At 40.1% G+C, this 20772-nt stretch overlaps 1 protein-coding gene across 6 annotated transcripts in view; it reads left to right on the plus strand.

The window, feature by feature from the left end:
- The window catches only part of SOX6 (SRY-box transcription factor 6), a 469848-nt gene that overhangs the window by 8382 nt on the left and 440694 nt on the right, over positions 1-20772 (plus strand). For 2 of the 6 annotated variants that reach the window (XM_074954947.1, XM_074954951.1), the window contains exon 1: positions 3992-4184. The exons of 1 other annotated variant lie outside the window; for it this stretch is intronic. The gene's annotated coding sequence lies outside the window, so the exon portion shown is untranslated. Of the gene's footprint in view, positions 1-2564; positions 2970-3660; positions 3680-3991; positions 4185-20772 lie in introns of those variants that run through there. 3 more of the 6 variants (XM_074954952.1, XM_074954946.1, XM_074954948.1) reach the window with 3 other exon arrangements.

The raw sequence follows: 20772 nt of genomic DNA on the forward strand, positions 1-20772 counted from the left end.
CTGTGTATATTTACACCTGTAGCTTAATTTAAAGGAAGCAACAAGCTTTATTGCCCAAGTTATTTATTTGAACGTAACCAATCTGTGCGGTGCATTTCTGCCCCGTCTTCATTTCATTCTTTGCACGATAGTTTCGGTGGTGCAGAGATGCTCTTCAGGTTAAGGGCTAGTTGGGCTTTGAAACTTCCTAAATTCCTCTGGCATTTTAATTGTTTGATGTTCATTAGCACCTAGCACTTGATAGTTTCAGTTGTTCGAAAGAGATGACATAACTGCTAATATTTAAAAAAGAGGGAAAACTTTCAGCAGCATATTGATGGGACAGTAGATACGCATCAGAATCTTTTCTTTCTACTTCGACTAGATCTTTTTTCTTGCAAGTCTCAATTTCTTGTTCCAATAGGTTACAAATTATGCAAGAAATCAAGGTGTCTTCACTTATGAAATAGTTCAACGTATTACTATAAAGTCATTACTGTCAAATCCCGGACATTATAATTAGTTTTAAAAAAACCTCTGCAGTACCTAGAAAGGAGAGTTATTTCCTGTTTCTAAATCTGTGCACAAGGCAGTAAAGGCAGGTGAATAGTCTGAATTTTCTGAAACCAGGTGAATGTACAGTCACTTAAACACCTTATAAACTGCAGTCCCTCTGCCTGACTGCAGATTTTAGCATTTTTATTTAAATGAAAAGAATACATGAAAATGAGACTTAATGTAGCCAGTCAGCTAATTTGAGGATAAAGTTCTATGAGAGTCTCTGGATAAACTAAAAGTTCTGTTTGCAGGTGATCTGCTTACAAAATGATGTGTTGATTCCCTATATTTTGTGAATGTGCCCTAAATATTTTTTTTTAAAAAAATGCTTGTTATTCCTACCGATTCTTACTTTAAACTAATTTCTCCAGGACTTGACCAGAAGGGCAATACCATAAAACACTTTGAATAGTAAGGAAGAAGATGCAACATTTATGTCTCTTAATAGAGTTTTAAGTTGTAAAACTTGTAAAGCAAAGAAAATAGAACCAGGTCTAATCAATCCTGTCTCATCACGCTAATGCTGATTTTCAGCATGTTCCTGGAGAGCAAGGTTTATTTGCAGTAGATCTGATTATACTTCTGTTTCTAACTACTCCGCAAATTTGGGTTTGTGTGTGAGAGAGAGCATTAATTTAAAGGAATTCAGCCTTTCTGCTCGTCTTTCTGGCCTCTAAAACCTATGAAGCCATTTTACAATTAAAAAATTTCTCTGTTACTAACTGTTCCAGGCGCCTTCTGGAAAATGGGGAAAGGGTTGCCAAAAATATAAAGAAGGATCAACAACTTTTTTCCCCTCTCTTTCCCTCTTTCCAGGAGGCTGCTTTCCGCACTCCTAGACTTACAATAGTTTGGCTAAGGTGTGGATAATATCAACAGGGAGAGACGCTAATTTTACAATTTGGTGTGCCCACCTGATCCTCGGGCCCCCGACAGTTTGTAAAGCCTCTTTCACGTTTGCCTTTTGGAATTTAAAAGTAAACCATTGAGAGCTTCTTTCTGATTGTTGCAACACTCCAAGCCACTGGTTGATTTACTCCTGGTCCACTTACAGTTGTATCTTCATCCCCCCCCGGATTTGCTTTTTCATTAACACTTATAAGGAAGCGTTAGTTCCTAAATCACTGTTCACTTCCTGTCGCCTCTTTGTAGCTGTACATTTTTTGCCGCAGATAAATCTCTCGTCATCACAAGCAGAACCAGAACTTCAACCTGAATCTGCAGTTCTGTATCAGATATTTCCTCCCAGATCGTACCTCTCCTTTTGTTTTAATTATGTGCATCTTCTTTATCTTTCAGTCGAATGCATCATTATATACTTTGCACTCCCCCCTTTTCCTTATCTCTCTTCCTTTCCCTCCCCCAGCCGTGGGTTTGTCTAGCTTGTATCTGGATTCCCATCTCTAGTGTAATTTATACATTTAATCTGGTTTTACCCAGATTTTGCTTTGGGAGAGGGCTCCTACCCACTTGCCAACTGGCAATAAGCGTTTTGGTTTTTGCTGCTTTTACTTGTATTTGATGTTCCTTACTCTTGACCAGTCCATCCCTTGCCCTCCAGATTTTTCTCCTCGTCTTCTTGAACACTGATCCTTTCTGACTTTTGCGTGCGCCCTCCTAAACACATCCTTTAAAGTGCTTGGGGGAGAGGGTGTCGGTGTGTAACACGATTCTTTTCTCCTTTAGTTTATTCTCTTCTTACTCAATTCTCCCAGGACTCCCCACATCCCCCTCCTGCTTTTCCGGCCCCCCCGTAACTTTGTTACCTTTCCTCACCACTCAAGCAATCAGTGGTCATTAGGCTAGAGAGGTTTAAGGTTTCATTTGTCTAATAGCAATGTGAGTGGTGATAGCTTCTCGGGGCTGCGGCTGGCAGCCTGGGGTGATTTCACTTTCTGTTTTGTGCTCACTTTCTCTTCGGTTGTTGCGTTTCTCGCACTCGCTCACTCGCTCCCTCTCACTGTGTTGTCTCATCTTGCCTCTGCTGTCTGGGAGGGGGAGCCCTGCCTCCTCTTGCCTTCCTCAGATCAATGCCCTGGCCACTCACTTTCTGATGTTGCACGACGGGAAATGCTTTGAATACTTACGACATGGCCGCTCACATTGATTGCCAAGATTGACAGCAGTAACCATCGCCTTCACTTGTTTCAGGAGGGAAAAAATAATAATAATGAACCTGATTGTACCCAAATCTCCAGGCAACCCATCAGCAAACTTCTAACGATCCGGATCCTGCACAGCCATGGCCCGGAGAAACACCAGCAGACTTTAGTGCATTTATTTTTATTTTATTTGCTGAATTACTCCCCGTTTATTTCTCTCCTTTCTACATCCCCTTGCCCTTTTTTTAATGAAAATTACTGAAGCGCGTAAAAAAAAAGGGGGGGCGAGTGACTCTCCCAATGCTTTGTGCCACACCGGATTCCGAGGAGGTAACCAGGAAAAAAAAAAGCCCTATTGTGTTGTATACCTGTTGTTTACTATGGTGTGTAGTGCAGCATTGCTAGGTGGTGGCGGCGGCGGCGGCGGCAGTGTTTTAATGGGGTTTCGCTGGATTTATGTCGCTTTGCAGGAGAGAATCAGGGTTCCCCTGCGCTGTCTTTAATGGGTTGTTAGTTGCAATTGTCTAAAACAGCAGCGTCCGGAGGTAGATGTGTTGTTTAGCTTTTAACATTCTGAACTAACTTCCCCCCCCCCCACGCGATTATTTACTTTTATACCACGAGGGTTTATTTTATTTTATTTTATTTTGGAAAAGTACTTACAGTCTCCTCCGTGTGTGAGGTTTCCAAGGCTGTGAAATCTTTTAGGGACCTTAAGGACTCCACTTCCTCGAAATCACAACACTTTCTCATCCTCCCCGAGTTGAATCTATTTTAAAATGTAGTGACAGATCAGCGTTGTATTTTAAGATCACCCACGGCAGAGAACACATGGTGCTAGGGGAGATAGTTTCTTACGTACAGTAACACAAGAGAGAGAGAGAAAGAAACCCTGAATAAATCTTTCAGAGCAGAAAGCTGCTGTCATTACTCCGTAGTGTTCGCGTGGGTTTGTCCTCCGTGGATAGACCCAAAGAAACAGAATGGAAGAGGATGCAAGGACTTTTTATAGCGATTTTAAATTCTCCGTTAAGTTTGAGGTGGGTAATTGCATTGAAGTTTGCCACAAATGTGCTATTCGTGGAGCATATTATACAAAGATATTGGTCCAGTGGGTGGTAATATTGCGTTTGGCCACAGAGGGGCACTATCCCGAGGATTTGCAGTTCCTGTGGTGGCGTCTTATCTCTCCAGGCAGAAGGCTTGGATAAAGTTATACTGAAAACTTTAAAATTGATATCACACCCTAATTTGTGATACACAAGGAGGGGGAAAAAAAGACCATCATCAGAGAGCTCTGTTTACACCATGAGAAAGGGAGAGCTGTGCTGCATTGTGGGCTTGCCCACAACATTCAATTTGGGATTTCTTGCTGCCTTAGCTCTCGCCGGAGGTCATGCAAATCGACCTTAAAAGAATGCATAAGCCATAAATTAAAATAAACCCTTAGCCAGGGGCTGATCCATAAGTAGACAATACCTAACCTGGACAAAACGGCTTCCTTTGCGAGCTGAAAAAAAGAATAGTGCCTAAGCTAAATGCAACGTAAGTTTTCAGGAAGTATTTCCCTTATATATATATATATATTTTTAATTTAATCGCAATGCAACTACATATAGTAGCAGTTTATAGGCAATGTTGTAAGAATTGAGTGAGGCACGGTGTGTTTGTGGAGAGCTTGTGCTTTCTCGAGTTTTCACTCTTTCGGAGCTGTTGGTGTGTTTGATTATGGAGAAGAAGCCTCTTTATGTAATCAGGTTTGATGTTTTATCTTAAATAATGATCTTAGGTTTATGAAAACCCTGAGTTGGCTATAAATGTATGTAATAGGCACACACACAGTATCTGTGTATACTCATCTCGTGAGTGTGTTTTTTTTTCTTGCGTTTTTGGCAATTGTTCCATTCATGATTCTGAAAAGAATGATCAGTAAGAACTAATAATTCTTCTACTTCTTGAGTTCTAGTCTTTAAAGTAGGAGGTACTGGGCATGCTGGTGATTATTCTTGTGTATATGCCTGTACGTGTGCATCAGTGTGTGACACTGTCTATGTTTGTGTGTGATCACACACGTTATATGATCAGATACATACACATGTACATTAATAATTTAGCTGTCAGTGAACTACTCTTCTGACGAGATCTTGCCAGCTCCGTTTCCTACTTAATAGCATTGAACAGTTAACCCGCTAGGGCTGCGTGCTTTAGGAGAGCAGGGCCTTGAGGTGAACCAGAGACACTGATCATATCGATTTGATTGCTGCCTTTGCTTTCGACAGGACCGTTTCACAGGGTTTTTTTAAGGACGGGAAAGAGTGAAAGTGGCAACGTGAAAAGACAATTAGTGTTGTGTCTGAGTGTGTCGGGTATTTTACAGGAGAAAGTCATCGCGGGGGGCGGGGGGGGGGGGAGCGGGGGAGATTAGCTCTGTCTTAGGGGTGTTTCCCAAAAACACAGACAGTGAAACTTTCAGAGATAAAGAAGCATGGTTTTCGCCTGTTGTATGCAGATAAGGTATATGTCTGGGTTCATTTAAATAGCCTACAGCACATGGTCGGCAACTTTTTAAATTTTTATTTTACATTTATGTTGACATTTTTAATATTTCCATCTTTAAAACTGATCAAAAGGACGCGAGAGAAGAACCCAGTCCTCAACGCAGGGTTTCAACAGAAATAAACGAATTTCCCTTTTCCATATTCGTGTAAGGGGGCAATTCTGAAGCCTGTTTTGAGACTTTAACTTGACTTGACTTGTTTTATTGACGTGCTTGTGCCCACTCACTTAATTAAGCCATTATGCCATAAAGTAAATAATGGAATGGATGAGATGTATGAATATAGTCTGCCATTATATACAAATACTGAATAGAAAAGACAGCCGCCTTTTTTACTTTTCCACAAGCCCACTGCATAGCATGAGCTATTTTCCATGACTTTATTGCAGGTTCCTCCCGGCATGAGATTTCTTGTGTTCAATATTCACAATGTTATATACACACTGTATGCACATTATAATGACCATACCTAGCATTGCATTCTAGTAAAATAAAAATAATCTATCTATAGTGAGTACATTGAAAAGAAAATAATTAGGTCACTTGGATTATGCTGCAGTTTGAAGTAGCATAACACCTGGCAGGAACTACTTAGCATTTTCTTTAAACTCTGTACTATCCATAACTTTGTTTCTTATAATACATTCTTGTGTTAAGTGAGAAAGGCTGTTTGTAAAACAATCCCCTGGCTAGTCCCACTGTTGGGTGAAGTTGATCCTGTAATGGCATTTTGTTTTGAACAGTTGCTGTAGTTGAAGTTCCCTCATAAGGTAAGGTGGCACTGGGTCTGAAAGGAGGTCCAAATGCCACATTTATAATTAGACTGCCAATTCAGCACATTGTATCCATTGCTATACAGGGATATACTGCTGTGTCTGGTCTCTCAATAGCCTGTATTCAGAATTAGCCAATTCAACTGCTTAAACTTCGGAGTCAAATTTAGAATAGGCAATGAGAGAAGGAAAGAAAGAAAACAATAATGCTTTCTCTTTTCCTCAGCTAGCTATTAAAAGCCAAAGAATGTACGGAAACCAAACCATGCACTGTACTTGGAATCAATACATCAAACGTAGTTTGGCCAGAGTCTGCACGTTTTTTTAAATTTTTTTTTTAAAGTGCACTTGAGGGAGGCGGAGGGGGGGTAGGTGACACAAACTACCCCCCCCACCCTTGCAAATCACTCAGAATGGGATGTTAATCCAGTCAGTGCAGTTTAGAAGGTTATTTCCCTAGAAATTGGTTGGTTTTTGTTTTTGTTTTTGTTTTTTTTTTGCAGAGGGAGAACACGTATTAAAATAAGGAGCTGTCAGTGCAACTTGCCCTGGGTTTAGAGAGTGAGAGAAGTGCTGCTGATTTCAGGTCTGACCACAGATGCTTGGACAAACCTTGGCAGGTACTTTCCCCAAATTTTAAGGTCCTTACATGCAGAAGTAGTAACTTTCCCTGGCATTGTTAGGCAGCTGCCTGCCTTAACTCCAGTGCACGCATCCCTGGCAGGGTATGTACAGAGGCCACAAAGATGCTGGGAGGGATGCTCTTTCTGCTTTGCAGGGCCGAGGTTGTACTCTTAGGCGGAGAGCGAAAGGCGGGTTGTGAATGTGCATCCCCGGACCCTACCCAAGCAGTGACCTGCCAATTGCTGGGCCACCCACTGAGGCTGCAGCCAGTGACTCCCCGGCCAGCGGAGACCAGCAGGTTCTGCAGGAGGCAAGACACTGGTTGGTTTGGAGAAGTTCAGCCCCCTTCCCCCCCCCCCCTCAGTCCATATCCCGGCAATCACGTTGGGGAGCCACCCAGGCGATTGGGGATGGCAACCAATGCCCCCGGATTGCAGCTCCGGGTGTTGCGGAAGCCCCTGTGAATCTCACGCAGCGATTCAACCCAAGGGATTTGGTGGTTTCCTCAACAGCCCCAAATTTTCCCGCGAAAGGCCGGGAGCCAGCGCGAGAGAGGGCGGGGGGCAGCGGCTGCTGCAGCAGCAGCAACAGGCAGCTGGGTAGGGCGGCCTGAGCCAGCCAAGCAGCAGCCCCGCCGCAGGAGAAGGGGACACACGCTAGATCTGAGCTCACGAAGGCTGCAAGCCCCGGGACACCTCGCGCTGGGCACTTGCTGCTGGCGTGCCTCGTGCGTTTGTGCCTGGGTTTACAGCGCCTGGCTCCTTCCCTGCTTGTCACGCTTTCTGTTGCGCCCCAACCTCTCTGAACCTAAAGCTTTAACTCATTCGGGAATGAACACGAGGGGCCCTTTGGCGAACCACATTCGCTCCTCCTTCCTCTTACCGCTTCTCATCCTTGCAGCAGCCGCACTGGGAATTTCACAACTGTTTGTGAGACTTTGCTGGAGACTACTCGAGAGCTTGTCTGGTTTCTTTTCTGTTGGCTTGAAGGGTGCAAAACCAGGGTAATGCGTAGGGAGTGAGAGTAGGATAGATATCGCCATATATGCGCATGTACATGTGTGTGTTGTGTTGTATTTTTGTAACTCTCTGTGCTTCCTTATTACACCAAAGAATCACTTAAAAATACATACACCTTTATGAAAGCAAAGGGAGAGGAGAAGAGCAGAGCGTACCAGTTCCCCAGGCCAGGCCAGTCGTACAGTATCTGACTTGTACAAACAATTAGCCAGTGCCAAAAGTTAGTTGCCTCTGTTGTCAGTTTGTTTTTTGTCAATAAATATTGCTCCACTCCCCCCTTCATTAGTAGTTGTGTGTGGGGGAGGGGGGGGACGTTTTTAATGTGTGGCCAATAGTTGCTCAATTCAGGCCAAACTTTTTCTATTTAATAATAATAATAAAAAAATCACTGGAGGTGTTTTCCAGGAGGTCCTCCCTCCTGTTATGAGTTGAAATGTCTGCATCTCTTTAAAGGCCTTCAGAGTGATGAAGACCAGGACTTTGCACCATGATAGCAAAACCAAATATTTTCTTCTCAGTGGGCACAGAAAGTTTCTTCAGTCATGACCTTATATCTGTTAAACACCTTAATCACCTTGGGAGATATCACTTTTTCAGGAAGAATATCCATTAATCTTTTACAGTTGGTTTGATTCTCCTCTAAAAAAGTATGTGGATCAAATGTAAAAGGTTACTGACATTTTTAATTTTTTTTTCATAAAACAAAGAATTATGGAAGAGAAGTAGCAATATAGTTTTCTCTCTGTATTGTGGGGTGATGTATATTTCTCTCTCAGTAGTGTATCTTAAAAGATTACTGGGTGTACTTGGCAAAGGATACCTTTAACAACTTATACTTTAAATGTTATGTAAATAAAAAAGTGGTTTATTTTTGTGAGCGTATATATATACTATGGCCGTCTCTGTAATCGTACAAGGATGTATTTTTTAAGGTTTCTGGCAATAATATAAATCATAAAAACAGAGCTTTGAGTAGCTTGTAAATTATGCCAGAGACCCAAGATTAAAATACAATCTAATAATACGTACAGTAGTTTGGGTGTATCTTGTTACTGAAGTGGCAACAAAAAACTCAGACACTAGTGTAAAGTTTTTTAATCCTTTAGTAAGTTGATATATTGTCTTTCTTACTGTATTTTTATTTGTTTGAGCTTACGTACATTTTTCTGTATTTTTTTTTTTTCCATGTAGAGTATCATATGTGGTATGTCTGGGGACATGTTTCTGCAATATAACACATGAAATTCCTTTTACTATATTAACACATATTAGGTTACTTTATAACAAAAATCTGTAACTATTTAATAATGTATCATTATTGCTCATGACATCACACTTAAAGTCCAAGGCTGTAAAAAGCTGTGATTAATAAGGCTCTATCTGACACAAGTGTGATGTTTGTATGTGTATGTTTGTATATATGTAACCATATGCAGAGGAGGGTGATCGTGCAGATGTGTTGACTAGAAAACAACTGATTTTTACCATGATAAAACTGGATAATGACATGTTTTCAAAGCATGTCCATGATACCAATACATTATTCTTTTAATACATTATTCTATAGCAACAGCAAATATTTGTGACATCACAATGAGAGAGATCCTGCCAGTTTTTAGTTTACTACCTTTTAGAAAGTCTTCAGTTATTTGGCACTGATGAAACTGCTACACATAACCATGGTATATTCAAGTATTCAGTGAAGTTTTAAATAATTCTCTTTCAATTAGCACAACAGGAACTTGAAAAATGGATTTTCTCTTAAAGGAACAAGAATCATTAAATGCAGGTTTCTTCCCTCCTCTTGTATATTTTAAAAACTTCATATTGGTTTTTGTTTTTTGTTTAGTCTCTCTAAAGAAAATTAAAAAAACAAACAACACTCCTGGCCTCCTGCCTGCCAAGCTTGAAAATGATGTTTGGAAATGATTAGACAGTAGAAGTATTTTTATCACATTTCTCTTGAGGTTTGCAAATTTGATTGGGTAATATAAAATGGGGTACATTACTGAAGTTGGTTAATCAGAGTCATTCATTTATAACACAGAATACATATATATCAATTGATGTTTTTGAAGTCAAGCGAAACATTCCATCAAGTTAATGTGTTTAAGAGTATCATATCAGGCACAGACAGGTACTAGAAATGATAAAAAGCAGATAACTTGCAACAAAATGATTTACAGATGGGTCATTATCTACTATAGTGAGGTTACAAAGATCATATTCTTTATAAAAACAGAATGTAGTTTCTATAGAGTTAGCAGAATTATTTAGACAAATCTGAATAGTGAAGGACTGGTAGAATTTGTCGAAGACCGCATGTATTACATTTCTAACCCTCTTGTAGTCTGCATATTATTTTAATATGCGGAAACATATTGGCATGTGTTTTAAATACTTTTTATGCTGGGAATCCCAAAAATAAGTTTGCTGATAAAATGCTTTTTTATAGTCTGTATACATTAGATATTTAAACTTTAAAGTTTTCATAAGAACCTTTGTGTGGAGTAAGACTAAATTATCCATTCTTCAGTGAGAATGTAGAACATTTATTTTACCTGCTTTAAGTGATATGGGAAAGCAAACTCTTGTAGTGCAGTTAGGAAATGTGTGTTTAAAATATGCATGGAGAATTTTATGTTATCTACACATTTAAAAAACAAACAGTGGGAAGGTGGTTTTTTTTATTCTGTAGGATTACTAGGTTTAAGAACCTGCTCAGTGTGGTGGCTGAGGATCTAAATGATCACAACTGATGCATCTCTTCTATAGATTGGTAGACAAGACCCTAGTTAAATGTTTGCTATTCACTTCTTCAACAACATATAGAGGCGTGCACTCCCATTATTTCTCCAGTCTACTATGGTAGACTGATATTAGGCAATATGAAACCCTAAAACCTCAGAGTTGCAGTATTGATTTGATTCTTAACTGCAAATCCTTCATATCATTGCTCAAAATATCTAACTTTACACCAGTATTAGCCATTCTTTTTATAGTGACACCATGCTTAGTAAAAAACTTCTAAGCACTGAGGTCAGGTGTTGAGATTGGATTCTAGTTTATTTTTTATGAATCAGATAAAGATTTCTGTGCATGAGACCGTATGTGAAGATGAGAGAACAAGAACATTTCCATATCAAAGGCAATATATCTGAGGCTGCATAGTAATTAAAATGCAGTGGTTTGGACTCTGTGCAGTAGCACTTAAGCAGAGCGTTGTTGGGACCTTGTGCAGCATGCAGGCGGTTGCCACTTGCATACTTCTAGAAATATACTTATAATTTTGTACAAACATTTATGCCAGTCCACACTTTTCTGTGGATAATTTGTATTTCATCCAAACCATTCAAAGTAGAAGATATTTTTTGAGCAACCCCTTCATTATGGCTTTTGTGCATCAACTATTTTTATTCTGCTTGTTTGTATTTCCTCTTACCAGAATGATGGCTTGTTTATATTCAGATTATTTTTCTATTTTTCTAAGACCCCTTCTGTATATCACTCAAATTTTAATGGAAATATCTTCTTAGATTAATTGAAGTCAGCATGGTTTATTACATGCTGCATTTTAGAATAAATTCACTGTATGGATTGGAACAGAGTATTTTTAATAATACAATACACATTAAAAAATTCTGGCTAATTCTTACATGATACTAAGGGAATGAGGAAATTATTTCTAAGGCCCTGTCTATGTAGAGAAATTGATCAGCATAGATATTGGGGGATAAACTATTCTGTAGTAGCTATTCCAGAATAGGTCCACATGTGGTGACTTTATTCTGGATAATTAGTTTGTTCACAAAGCAGAATAATTATACCAGATTAAAAATTACTTTTATTCCAGAACAGAGAATCTGCAAGGAGAACTATTCTAGAATGGCTATTCTGGAGTAGTTTATTCTATAGTAGCTATGCCAGTTTATTTCTCCATGTAGACAAGGCCTAAGAATACTTTAATCTCAGAATGCACCTCAAGTGTCCTCATCACCCCTAGCCATCTATGCTAGGGATTCCTATTATCTGTTACATCCACTTAGTATCCAAAATTATTAATTAGAAGTCATCAGGAAACTTTAAATTTAAACATATTTTTGTATCTTGTGAAAGTGTTCTGTTCTGTTAAACTTATTATAAGTCTCACTTTGGCCATTTCTTTTCCACTTTTAGACGGTGATTGTTTTAGGAGTATGACACTTGAATATAATGGACCACATGACCAGGATTTTACAGCATATTGTATATGCATTTGACATCAGTATTATTGTGGATGAGCTATTAAACTGAGGTCCTGACCATTTGTGGTTAGCAAAGAGCCCATGACATTGTTTTGCAAGAGTAGGGTTATTAATCTCAGTGTCATGGCCAAATTCCAATTTAGATAGGATATAGTTACCCATCTAAATTTCCCCCTGCAGTTTCATCAACTGGCTGAGTTAATCCTCACTTCCTCTCAAAAATATAGTTGTGTAGTGTCACTGGTGCAGAAAATTTATTGTGTTTTTATCCAACTAGTGCTGCAGTGTAGCAGTTGGTGATGGTATCACTAGAGCTATATAATCTGTAAAGCATTTTGGGAGCCTTCTCAAGGAAAGGTGCTACATATATGTTGTAAGTGATTTATTATTTTATTGTTAAGATGAACAGTTAAAAAGATTATATTGATTCAGTTTTTTAGTTCTTGAGCTAGTTTTCGAAGAAAATGTTTAGAGAGATAGGGACAGATCCTCAGCTGGTGTAAACCAGCATAACTCTGTTGCAGTGGTTCTCAAACATTTGTACTGGTGACTCCTTTCACACAGCAAGTCTCTGAGTGTGACCCCCCCCTTATAAATTAAAAGCACTTTTTTATATCTATTTAGATCTATCATAAATGCTGGAGGTGAAGCAGAGTTTGGGGGTGTGGAGGCTGACAGTTCACAACCCTCCACGTAATAACCTCGTGATCCCCTGCTCTATGGACTTCAGTGGAACTATGTCATTTTACATCAGCTGAAGATATGGCCCACAGGAGCTGATCTAGCTCCCACTGGAGTCAATGGAAAGACTTCAAGGGGACTTCAGAAGGACCTGCTGTCACTGAAGTCAATGGCAAAACTTACATTGATTTCAGTGGGTCAGGGTCAGGTCCTTATGTGTGATGCTATCTTTTGCTCTTTGGATGCAATTCATTCCCCACCCTTTTGCCCTGCAAAGACTAAGTAACTGGAATTTATCTCTTTCAAGCCACCTCTTGGGCTCTCTCTCTCAAGAGCTGCTCTTCCAGTGGATCAGGTGGAGTAGGAGATGCTGCTGCTTCCTCACCCATTATGTGTGGTTTCTGGGCCACTGAATCCATGTAATAATCCTGGAGTCTGTGGCTGTGCATACTCCCTTCCTCACCCACATCATATGTGGAGTGCAGGCTCCTTGCCTGCAGATCCTTGTATATAGTCCCTATGCTGAGTGCTTCACAATAAGGGTGAATTTCACTTAGTCTTCAGCACAAGTATATGGGTTGTGCACAAGCAAAGTTGTCATTTATGTGCAGTGATGTATAGTTCAGGGTATTTTTGTTGTGGTTTATAATAGAGTAGTGCCTGTGTTCAACTCTGATTTACTTAAGTACTTTCTTAAATTTAATACTAAAATATCCTCCTGACTTGCCAAAAATTTCAAAAGGCAAATGTCTAAAAAGGCTCTTATGTTTCCAGACACCATTTGATATTTTAAATACAATCACCTTTTTGTCTGTAAAATGTAGACTTTACTAGTTTTGATATGTGCATTCAGTTTTAAACTAGGATTTTCTGTCCCAGCTGCAAACTTAACTACAATTTGTATTTTTTTTGTGTGTGGACAGACATACGTTCGTTGAACAGGATTGTTAAAACATACTGTGGATAATGTGTCCACCATGAAATGTATATCATCAAGGTCCTACTCTTAATATTTTTTCCCTACTGGAGGTGGGAAAAGAGCCAAAAGGGAAAACACCAAATGAATCTTCCCCCCCACTAAAAAGTATCAGAGAGAGAGAGACCCTGTTGTCTCTTTTTTCTGGTTTGATGCTATACATAGTTACAGTAAATGCAGCTTTAACTATGGAGTCACTTGTGCACTTCCTAATTATGGTGGTGCCTTGTTGCCCTGAGCAGGATCAGGTCTGCATTGCGGGAGGTGCAGTACAGACATAGAGGTAGACACAGTAACTTGTAGTATTTCTCCTTTTGGTTAGTGATTGGAAACTTTTTATTTAAAACAAGTTAGATATGATCAGCCTTTTCATCTTGGCTTGGTGGGATAGAAGGTGATGAAAGGGGAGGTGTGCTAGGCCATGAGGACTATGTTCGGAGAAATGTAAGGATATGGAAAAACCCATAGGAGAGGAAAGGAAGATCGAGGCGGAAAGGTCTTGCCAGTTAATATTCTACTTACTGGGGTAAGATCACACATAACTTCTTCTTGGTTCTGCTGCACAATAGTTGAAGAGAGCATTTGTTGTGGTGTCAGTAATGTTGCTTATGTTTAGATTACTTTTAGAGTGTCCCAACATACAAGTTTGCCAGCATGCCTACTTGAAAAGGGAATGTCCCAAATTTAAGACTCTTCTTCCACATTTTTTTCTTAAAACCTCTTTACCCCCTTGTCAGGCCACTTTCCACTAGCCTATTCCTCTTCTTTCCTCACTTCTCAAGTGTGAGAGACAGGGGCTGATCACTGCCATGTTTCTTGTGCTGTTCAACACCAGAATACTTTCCTGATCAGTGCTCAACAAATTGCACTGGCCAAGTATGTTGGACAGAACTTGTGGGTTCTGATGACTGCAGTGAGTGAGGGAGTGGAGTAGGCTGGTTGATTCAAGGTGGGCAGCATTCTCCTGCAGCCAGCAGAATTGGGGCTAGTGAGAACTGGTTAAAAGACAGGGCTGGCTCAGGAGGAGTGGGAAGAGCAACAAAATTGAAAACTTCCTCCAGCATATCTCTTTCAAGTCTCTGGGCAGCTTTGCTAGGTTGGTGTTTTTACATGTTTTCTAAAAGTAGTCCCTCCGAAAACAAAGTAAAAGAAAAGTAGCAGAACTTTGTCCAAGCTCTGTGTGTTGTAATGGAAAATAGAGTTAAGGTTTTCTTTTTGATTATGTGAGATCTTGAGTCTGATCCAACTTAATACAAAACAAGATTCTCTTCTGTTTCTTGCTGGGCCCATTTAAACTTTGTAAATTAATACAACAGGTCACAGTGCTAAGAGCTCTGTATGCACTGGAAGGAAGCAAAGCTGATTGGGAAGTGTCAGGTGAGCAATCAGTCACCGGGATTTCCTCAGCTTCAAGGAGGAAGAAAGGAGCTATCACTGGCCTCAATCAAGTCTTGCTTTTCTGGGCTTAGACAGCAGACTCCCATTGACTTCTCTACCCTGTGGCTTATAGAATCGTTGGCCGGGAAGCAGGCCACAGATTCCCTGACTATCTTGTAGAATTCCTGCCACTGGGGGAGGAGAAGTGAGTTTACCCATTATCATGCCTGCTGGCTTCCTGGTGCATTCAGGCTGTTTCTGGTAAGAGAGTGAGCGGCAAGTGGCTCCCTTTAGCTCCCACTATTCCTCATCACCTTGTGCTCTTTGTAAGGTTGGGTGGAGATGTGGCAATGGCATAGCAGAGGCAACTTCTCTGTTTCTCTGCACTGTCCTATCAATATACCTGAACAGACCACCCTTAGGTGAGAGAGCGTATAATAATAAGGGGTTCTGGCACATAAATATGGTTCTAGTTTCAGCTCTCCAACAGACTTCTTTGGTGGCCTGTAGTAAAAAGGAGTCAAAATAAGGAGAGAGGGGAGAGCAGTGGGGTGGGGAGAGCAGTGTTTCCTCCTCCCTATTGCAAAGGTTGGGTAAGCAGTGCTCTTCCCTAGTTCCCTTTCCTCCTTGGTCAGTGAAAGCTCTCCCTCTTGTTTCAATCTACTTTACCCACTGATAGTAAACAATGCTGATTTAATCCTTGACCTGTATATCGAGACTGTGACAAAGGTGCTAATTAGTGCTCTTTATTATGGTGGGTTTTTATGTGTGGGGGTGTGTCCATGATCAAGTGGATTGAAAACACCATTTCATATAGGTCAGCTGTCTTGTAGTATTGAGATTGAATAATTGGGCCAAATTAACACCCATTACCTAGAAGGAAAAGGTTCTGTATCTTCTGAGTTTATCCAGTCCCTCCATGGAAGAGAGAAATTGGTAGGAGAGAGAAGGTAAACTGCAGTGGCAACCAAAAGAATAATTTATGAAGGCTGGCCATAAGCTGAATTTGAGGTTCTGTGATCTTCATTACACAACATGATGAAAAGCAGAATTAGAAGGAAATCTTCCTGCAGAGGACAAGGTGAGTATGATCATTGATGGCAATGTAACATTGAGGATAAACGGTTGTTCAATCCACTCCTGGTAGGCTTTCAGACAAAACACATACAAAATGATGTGGAGAACAAATAACAAAGTGAGGGACAAAGCCCACCCTAATCTTTTGTGGTTCCCTCTTTGCCTTCACGGAAGATTTCCTTTCAAAGTGTGGATTTCGAAGTGTGGAATGATAAGATAAAGAGGGTGAATGTTTGCTTCCTCTCATGCTGCCTTACTGTGGCTCCCACCATGACATTTCCTGTCCTCAATATATTGAATCACTAGTATTAATAGTAAGTGGATGCAAATCAGTATGGCATCTGGTAGACTGTTTTCAACTGACCAGGATAAACAGCAGATATGGAATTTATGTCCATGAGACTGTGACCTCCTCACACAAGTAGTATTCCCATAGGTAGGTAATGAAGCACCTCTACTGAGTGTAGCTAAAGTCCAAATCCTCAGTAGAATTATTACATATAACATATATTAAAGCTGTTCCTTGATTTTTTTTTTTTTAAAATCCTCTCACTGTTGTAGCTGGAACAGCAGCTGCCGCTGGTCTCTGCTGATATCACACTGTGCTGAATTGGTTCTTCTTGAAAGTGTGTGAGAGAAGAAAAGGGATGACAAAACAAAGACAAAGGAAAAGGAGTGGAAAGGACAAAGATAGAGAGGAGAGACAAGGGGAGTGCATTTATTTGAATTATATATATGATCAGTGACACTGTTAGGACTTTTGGACATACGTGTGAGAATTTCTGTAGTCTTTCCACAAGATTATTTGTGTAGCTTTAATTATTTAATAATTTATTAAAGTTATCTTAATATTGTGTGTAGTGTCAATCCAACCAATAAATCAAAACAGTACACGGTAACTTAAAGGAGGCCTAGTTTGTGCCTGCTATCCTTGAGGTAGAGTTCCAAATTCCTTCTCAGTTCCATGTAACTGGCTCATAACAAATTCTTTGAGGGTGAAATTATCCATGTTTGGTCTCATATAAAAAGTGAGCTTTTATAGAAAGATTCATTATCAAATCTGTTCAGTCATTTTTGACATCTGTCAATCTATTTTGTGTGTGTGTGTGAACACATGCGTGCCTCCATACATACACACACACACACACACACACACACACACACACACACACACACACACACACACGTATGTATAATTAGGTTGAACGTCTTAAATAAAAGTTTTTGATATTTTAGCCCTCATTTTAGAAATGGATTGATAGGAAGATATGTTAAGTCTTCAAATTCTAAAATATCATTTTAAATTAGTAGTTCACTCAGACTGTGGCACACAAATGTGTGTGTACTCAAACAACTTTGAAGTTTGTATGAAAGACACTATGCAAGATAAAGTTGTGGGGTTTTGAGTCCTTACCTTATGAATGGTAGGGGAATAGCTTGCAGGTCTTGTAGGCTGGGCAGGTCTGATCTGGCTGGGAGCAATACAGAACTGAAAAAGGAGCTTTATGGGTTGGCAGGCAGAAGATTATTCATTAGGTAGAAGGAACTCGGTTTCTGGGGTAGGGAAGTGTGCACTAGATTGAGAGAAGAGGAGAGAAAAAGGAGTATTGGAGGGATAGAGTGGGGAGGGAATCAGAGGAAGAAAGAGGGGAAAAATGGAAAGATTGTGTCAGAATTATGGTAATGGATGAGACGCATCCAGTTACAGAGGTGAGTGTATGAATGGTGTTTCGTTGATGACTCAGGAGAGGCAAGAACTCTTCTACTTTACCCATCCTCCCTTCCCCGAAAAAATCAGTTTAGAGGACAAGACCCTGAATTCATCCATTCCGCCACCCACAACCAAACAGGAATATTATACTAGCCGAGACTTGGATTAATGACTGCAAGGCTGTATAGCATCATTGCCAAGGCTGTTTGGTCCCAAGAATTGGGACAACTGCCTCTCAGGAAGCTGTGTGACTGTGCTTCGGGGATGGGATTTTTTGGGCTTCCATAGCAGGCTGCTCTTTTTTTGGCCTGCTAGAAAGCCACTACCTTCAGCCTTCCAGAATGTGTGTGTTGATATTGTTGGCTGGATTGAACCCAGTGTGCTGCATCTGTTAAACAACAGAGCTGCCAGTGCTCATAAATATACGGGAGAGATGAAAATAGGGGATCAGTCTATACTTAGTACCAAATGGGGCCTCATCCTGAAAGGCACTGAGCTACTGCAACTCCTATGGGAAAAGTTACAGGTCCTCCACACATCTAAGAATAAGGCCCACAGTTAGTAGGATCATCCTATTGCTGTGGTTTCTTGAGTAGATCTGAATAACTTTTGTACTATATATGTCAACCTTTCTCAGGGAAAAAAAAAAAGAAAAGGTTTAACCGGTGTTTCTGACTGTCGTGATTTCTGTTGTGAAAGCTGCTTGCTTATTCTAGTTTCAGCCATCTACTGCAGTGGTTTTTGACCTTTGGTCCACAGACCCCTTGGAGTCTGCAGACTGTCTAAGATTTCCGCACCTCCATTCAAAATTTTTTAGGTGTCCGCAAATGAAAAAAGGTTGCAAACCACTGAACTAGTGATTGTGGTTTCAATCTGTGGCTGGTTCTTCATATTTGTTAAATGATTTCTGTGTCACAGTTTCATGCAATTGTTGAAATGAGGCAGAACAGCCATTAAATTAAATATCAGTTTCAGACATTGGTCATGTGATCAGACATAAAGATGTGTTTTCTTTCTTGACGTTTGATTTCTATGTGTAAATCCACATTTGACTAAGCTGCCAATGTCTTGCTAAGCGTTGTTTTTTTTATGTTCATATCCGATAAAATCCACACTCCTGCCTCATGCTTAAAAAAGCCTAAAACATGTGAGAACAAGATAGGCATTTTGTATACAAGTTCTTTGTAATGAATAAGGCCTTAGGCCCAGGCAAATTCATTCAGAAAAGATACATAATTTTAACATTAGTTCTCCTTGCCTGATGTCAGAAATTAATTTTGGACTTTTACATGGCAAGTCTCATTTTACTTGTCTTAAGTCACCCTGTATGGTGAAAAGCATATTTCCCACAAGTCATATTCTGGCATCAGTCTGTTTGTAGGTGAATACCAGAAAAGCTGTGGTGGAGAAGGAACTCTGAGGCACTGGAGTACATCCTCTCCAAAATCGATGTAGCTCGCATACTAGAGGTTCCCTAACGCTAAAACCTCAGAAGGGACATTATATGATCAAATATATGAGAAATGGATTTTTTTTGTTTGTCAGTGTCTTCATTTGAAAATGAATTGTAATGACTGAGTAACATTCAAATGTATTAGCAATAATTCAAATAACAGTGGTTCTTACAATTAAACTAAAGAGTAAATTTTCAGTGCTGTGTGTCTGGAGTCTGCACAAGTTGCAGAAATTACTTCTAAATGGACAAGGTTTGAAATGGCATGCCACATATTCAGAAAGTTTTCAAGGACAAAAGCAAAATATATTGTGCATGACCTGGGAAAGGGCATATCTAGCTTCCAGCTCTGTCTCTATGAATGCCAATAGCTTCTTTATTTGTCCCAGTAATGTGGTTAGGAAAGCTTGGAATCACGTTGTATTCTAGTGTGTTGAAATGCAGATGAAGTTGCTGCAGAGTGAGACAGAGAGTATTTGGTCTGGTGGAATTTTTGTCTGTTTGTCCTGTGGAAGAGGTAGCTTTTGGGGACAGCCTCTGATGCCCTAATATATTTTAAAAAACCCCAACCTAAAATTCAGCAGAATGTAGTCTGAACTCTCCAGTGGACACCACACTTTTGAGAACTATCCTTGAAATTCTATTTTTAAATATTGGCTACTATGCTTTGGATGACTTCAGGAATAGACTTTGTCAGCCAGGGAAGAGCAGTAAAGCTGCCAATCATGGTCATGAGATTTATAGGGCTAGAGAAGAGTGCATTTGGAAGCTTCTTTATTTATCATCTAACAGTCAAAACAGAACATTACAATGGATCTAAAGATTGGCTGCTCCACATTTCCCCTACTTGTGGTTGTGCAAGAGAGTTATCTGGACTCTCACTTTCTGCATGGCTGCATGTCAGGGCTTTGGAATGAAGATAGGGAGTTGCTGACTATGGTGAGTGGAGCAAATCATTTGCATGAACTCTCTACTGCTGGTTGTTGGTATTTAAGACTTAATCCTGAAAGGTACTGAGCACTCTGACCCTGATCCCGAAAAGTACTCGAGCACATGCTGAGCGTTAAATAGTTCCAGTAGGACAGGGGTTCTCAAACTGGGGGTTGGGGCCCCTCAGAGGGTCGCAAGGTTATTACATGGGGGGCGTGAGTGGTCAGCCTCCACTCCAAACCCCGCTTTGCCTCCAGCATTTATAATGGTGTTATAAATTAAAAACACTTGCTTATATATTTAAGGGGTGTTGCACTCAGAGGCTTGCTGTGTGAAATGGGTCACCAGTATAATAGTTTGAGAACCACTGCAGTAGGACTTCTGTCCAATGGGGCTAATCACGTGCTTAAAGTTCAGCACATATTTAAATGCTGTGCAGGATTGGGATCTTGCAGGACTATCCCTTATTGCTTCCAGAGATTTTTTTGTGTGGGAGTCTTATGGGTTTCCTCAATGAGATGACCTGTTGTTTAATGGTCAGCCTATCACATGGTCAGGATTAGCAACCTTCTTGGGCTTGTTCTATCTAGAAGGCTATGGATAGCTTCTGGTGGATATGGCTCATATTATGTAATTACTGAAAATAAATATGTTCTTAATAATCAGCTGGTGTTTAATGTGAAATAGCTAAAATGTTAGATCAAGATGAAG

The sequence above is a fragment of the Natator depressus genome, chromosome 6 (assembly GCF_965152275.1).
Source record: "Natator depressus isolate rNatDep1 chromosome 6, rNatDep2.hap1, whole genome shotgun sequence".
NCBI lineage: Eukaryota > Metazoa > Chordata > Testudines > Cheloniidae > Natator > Natator depressus.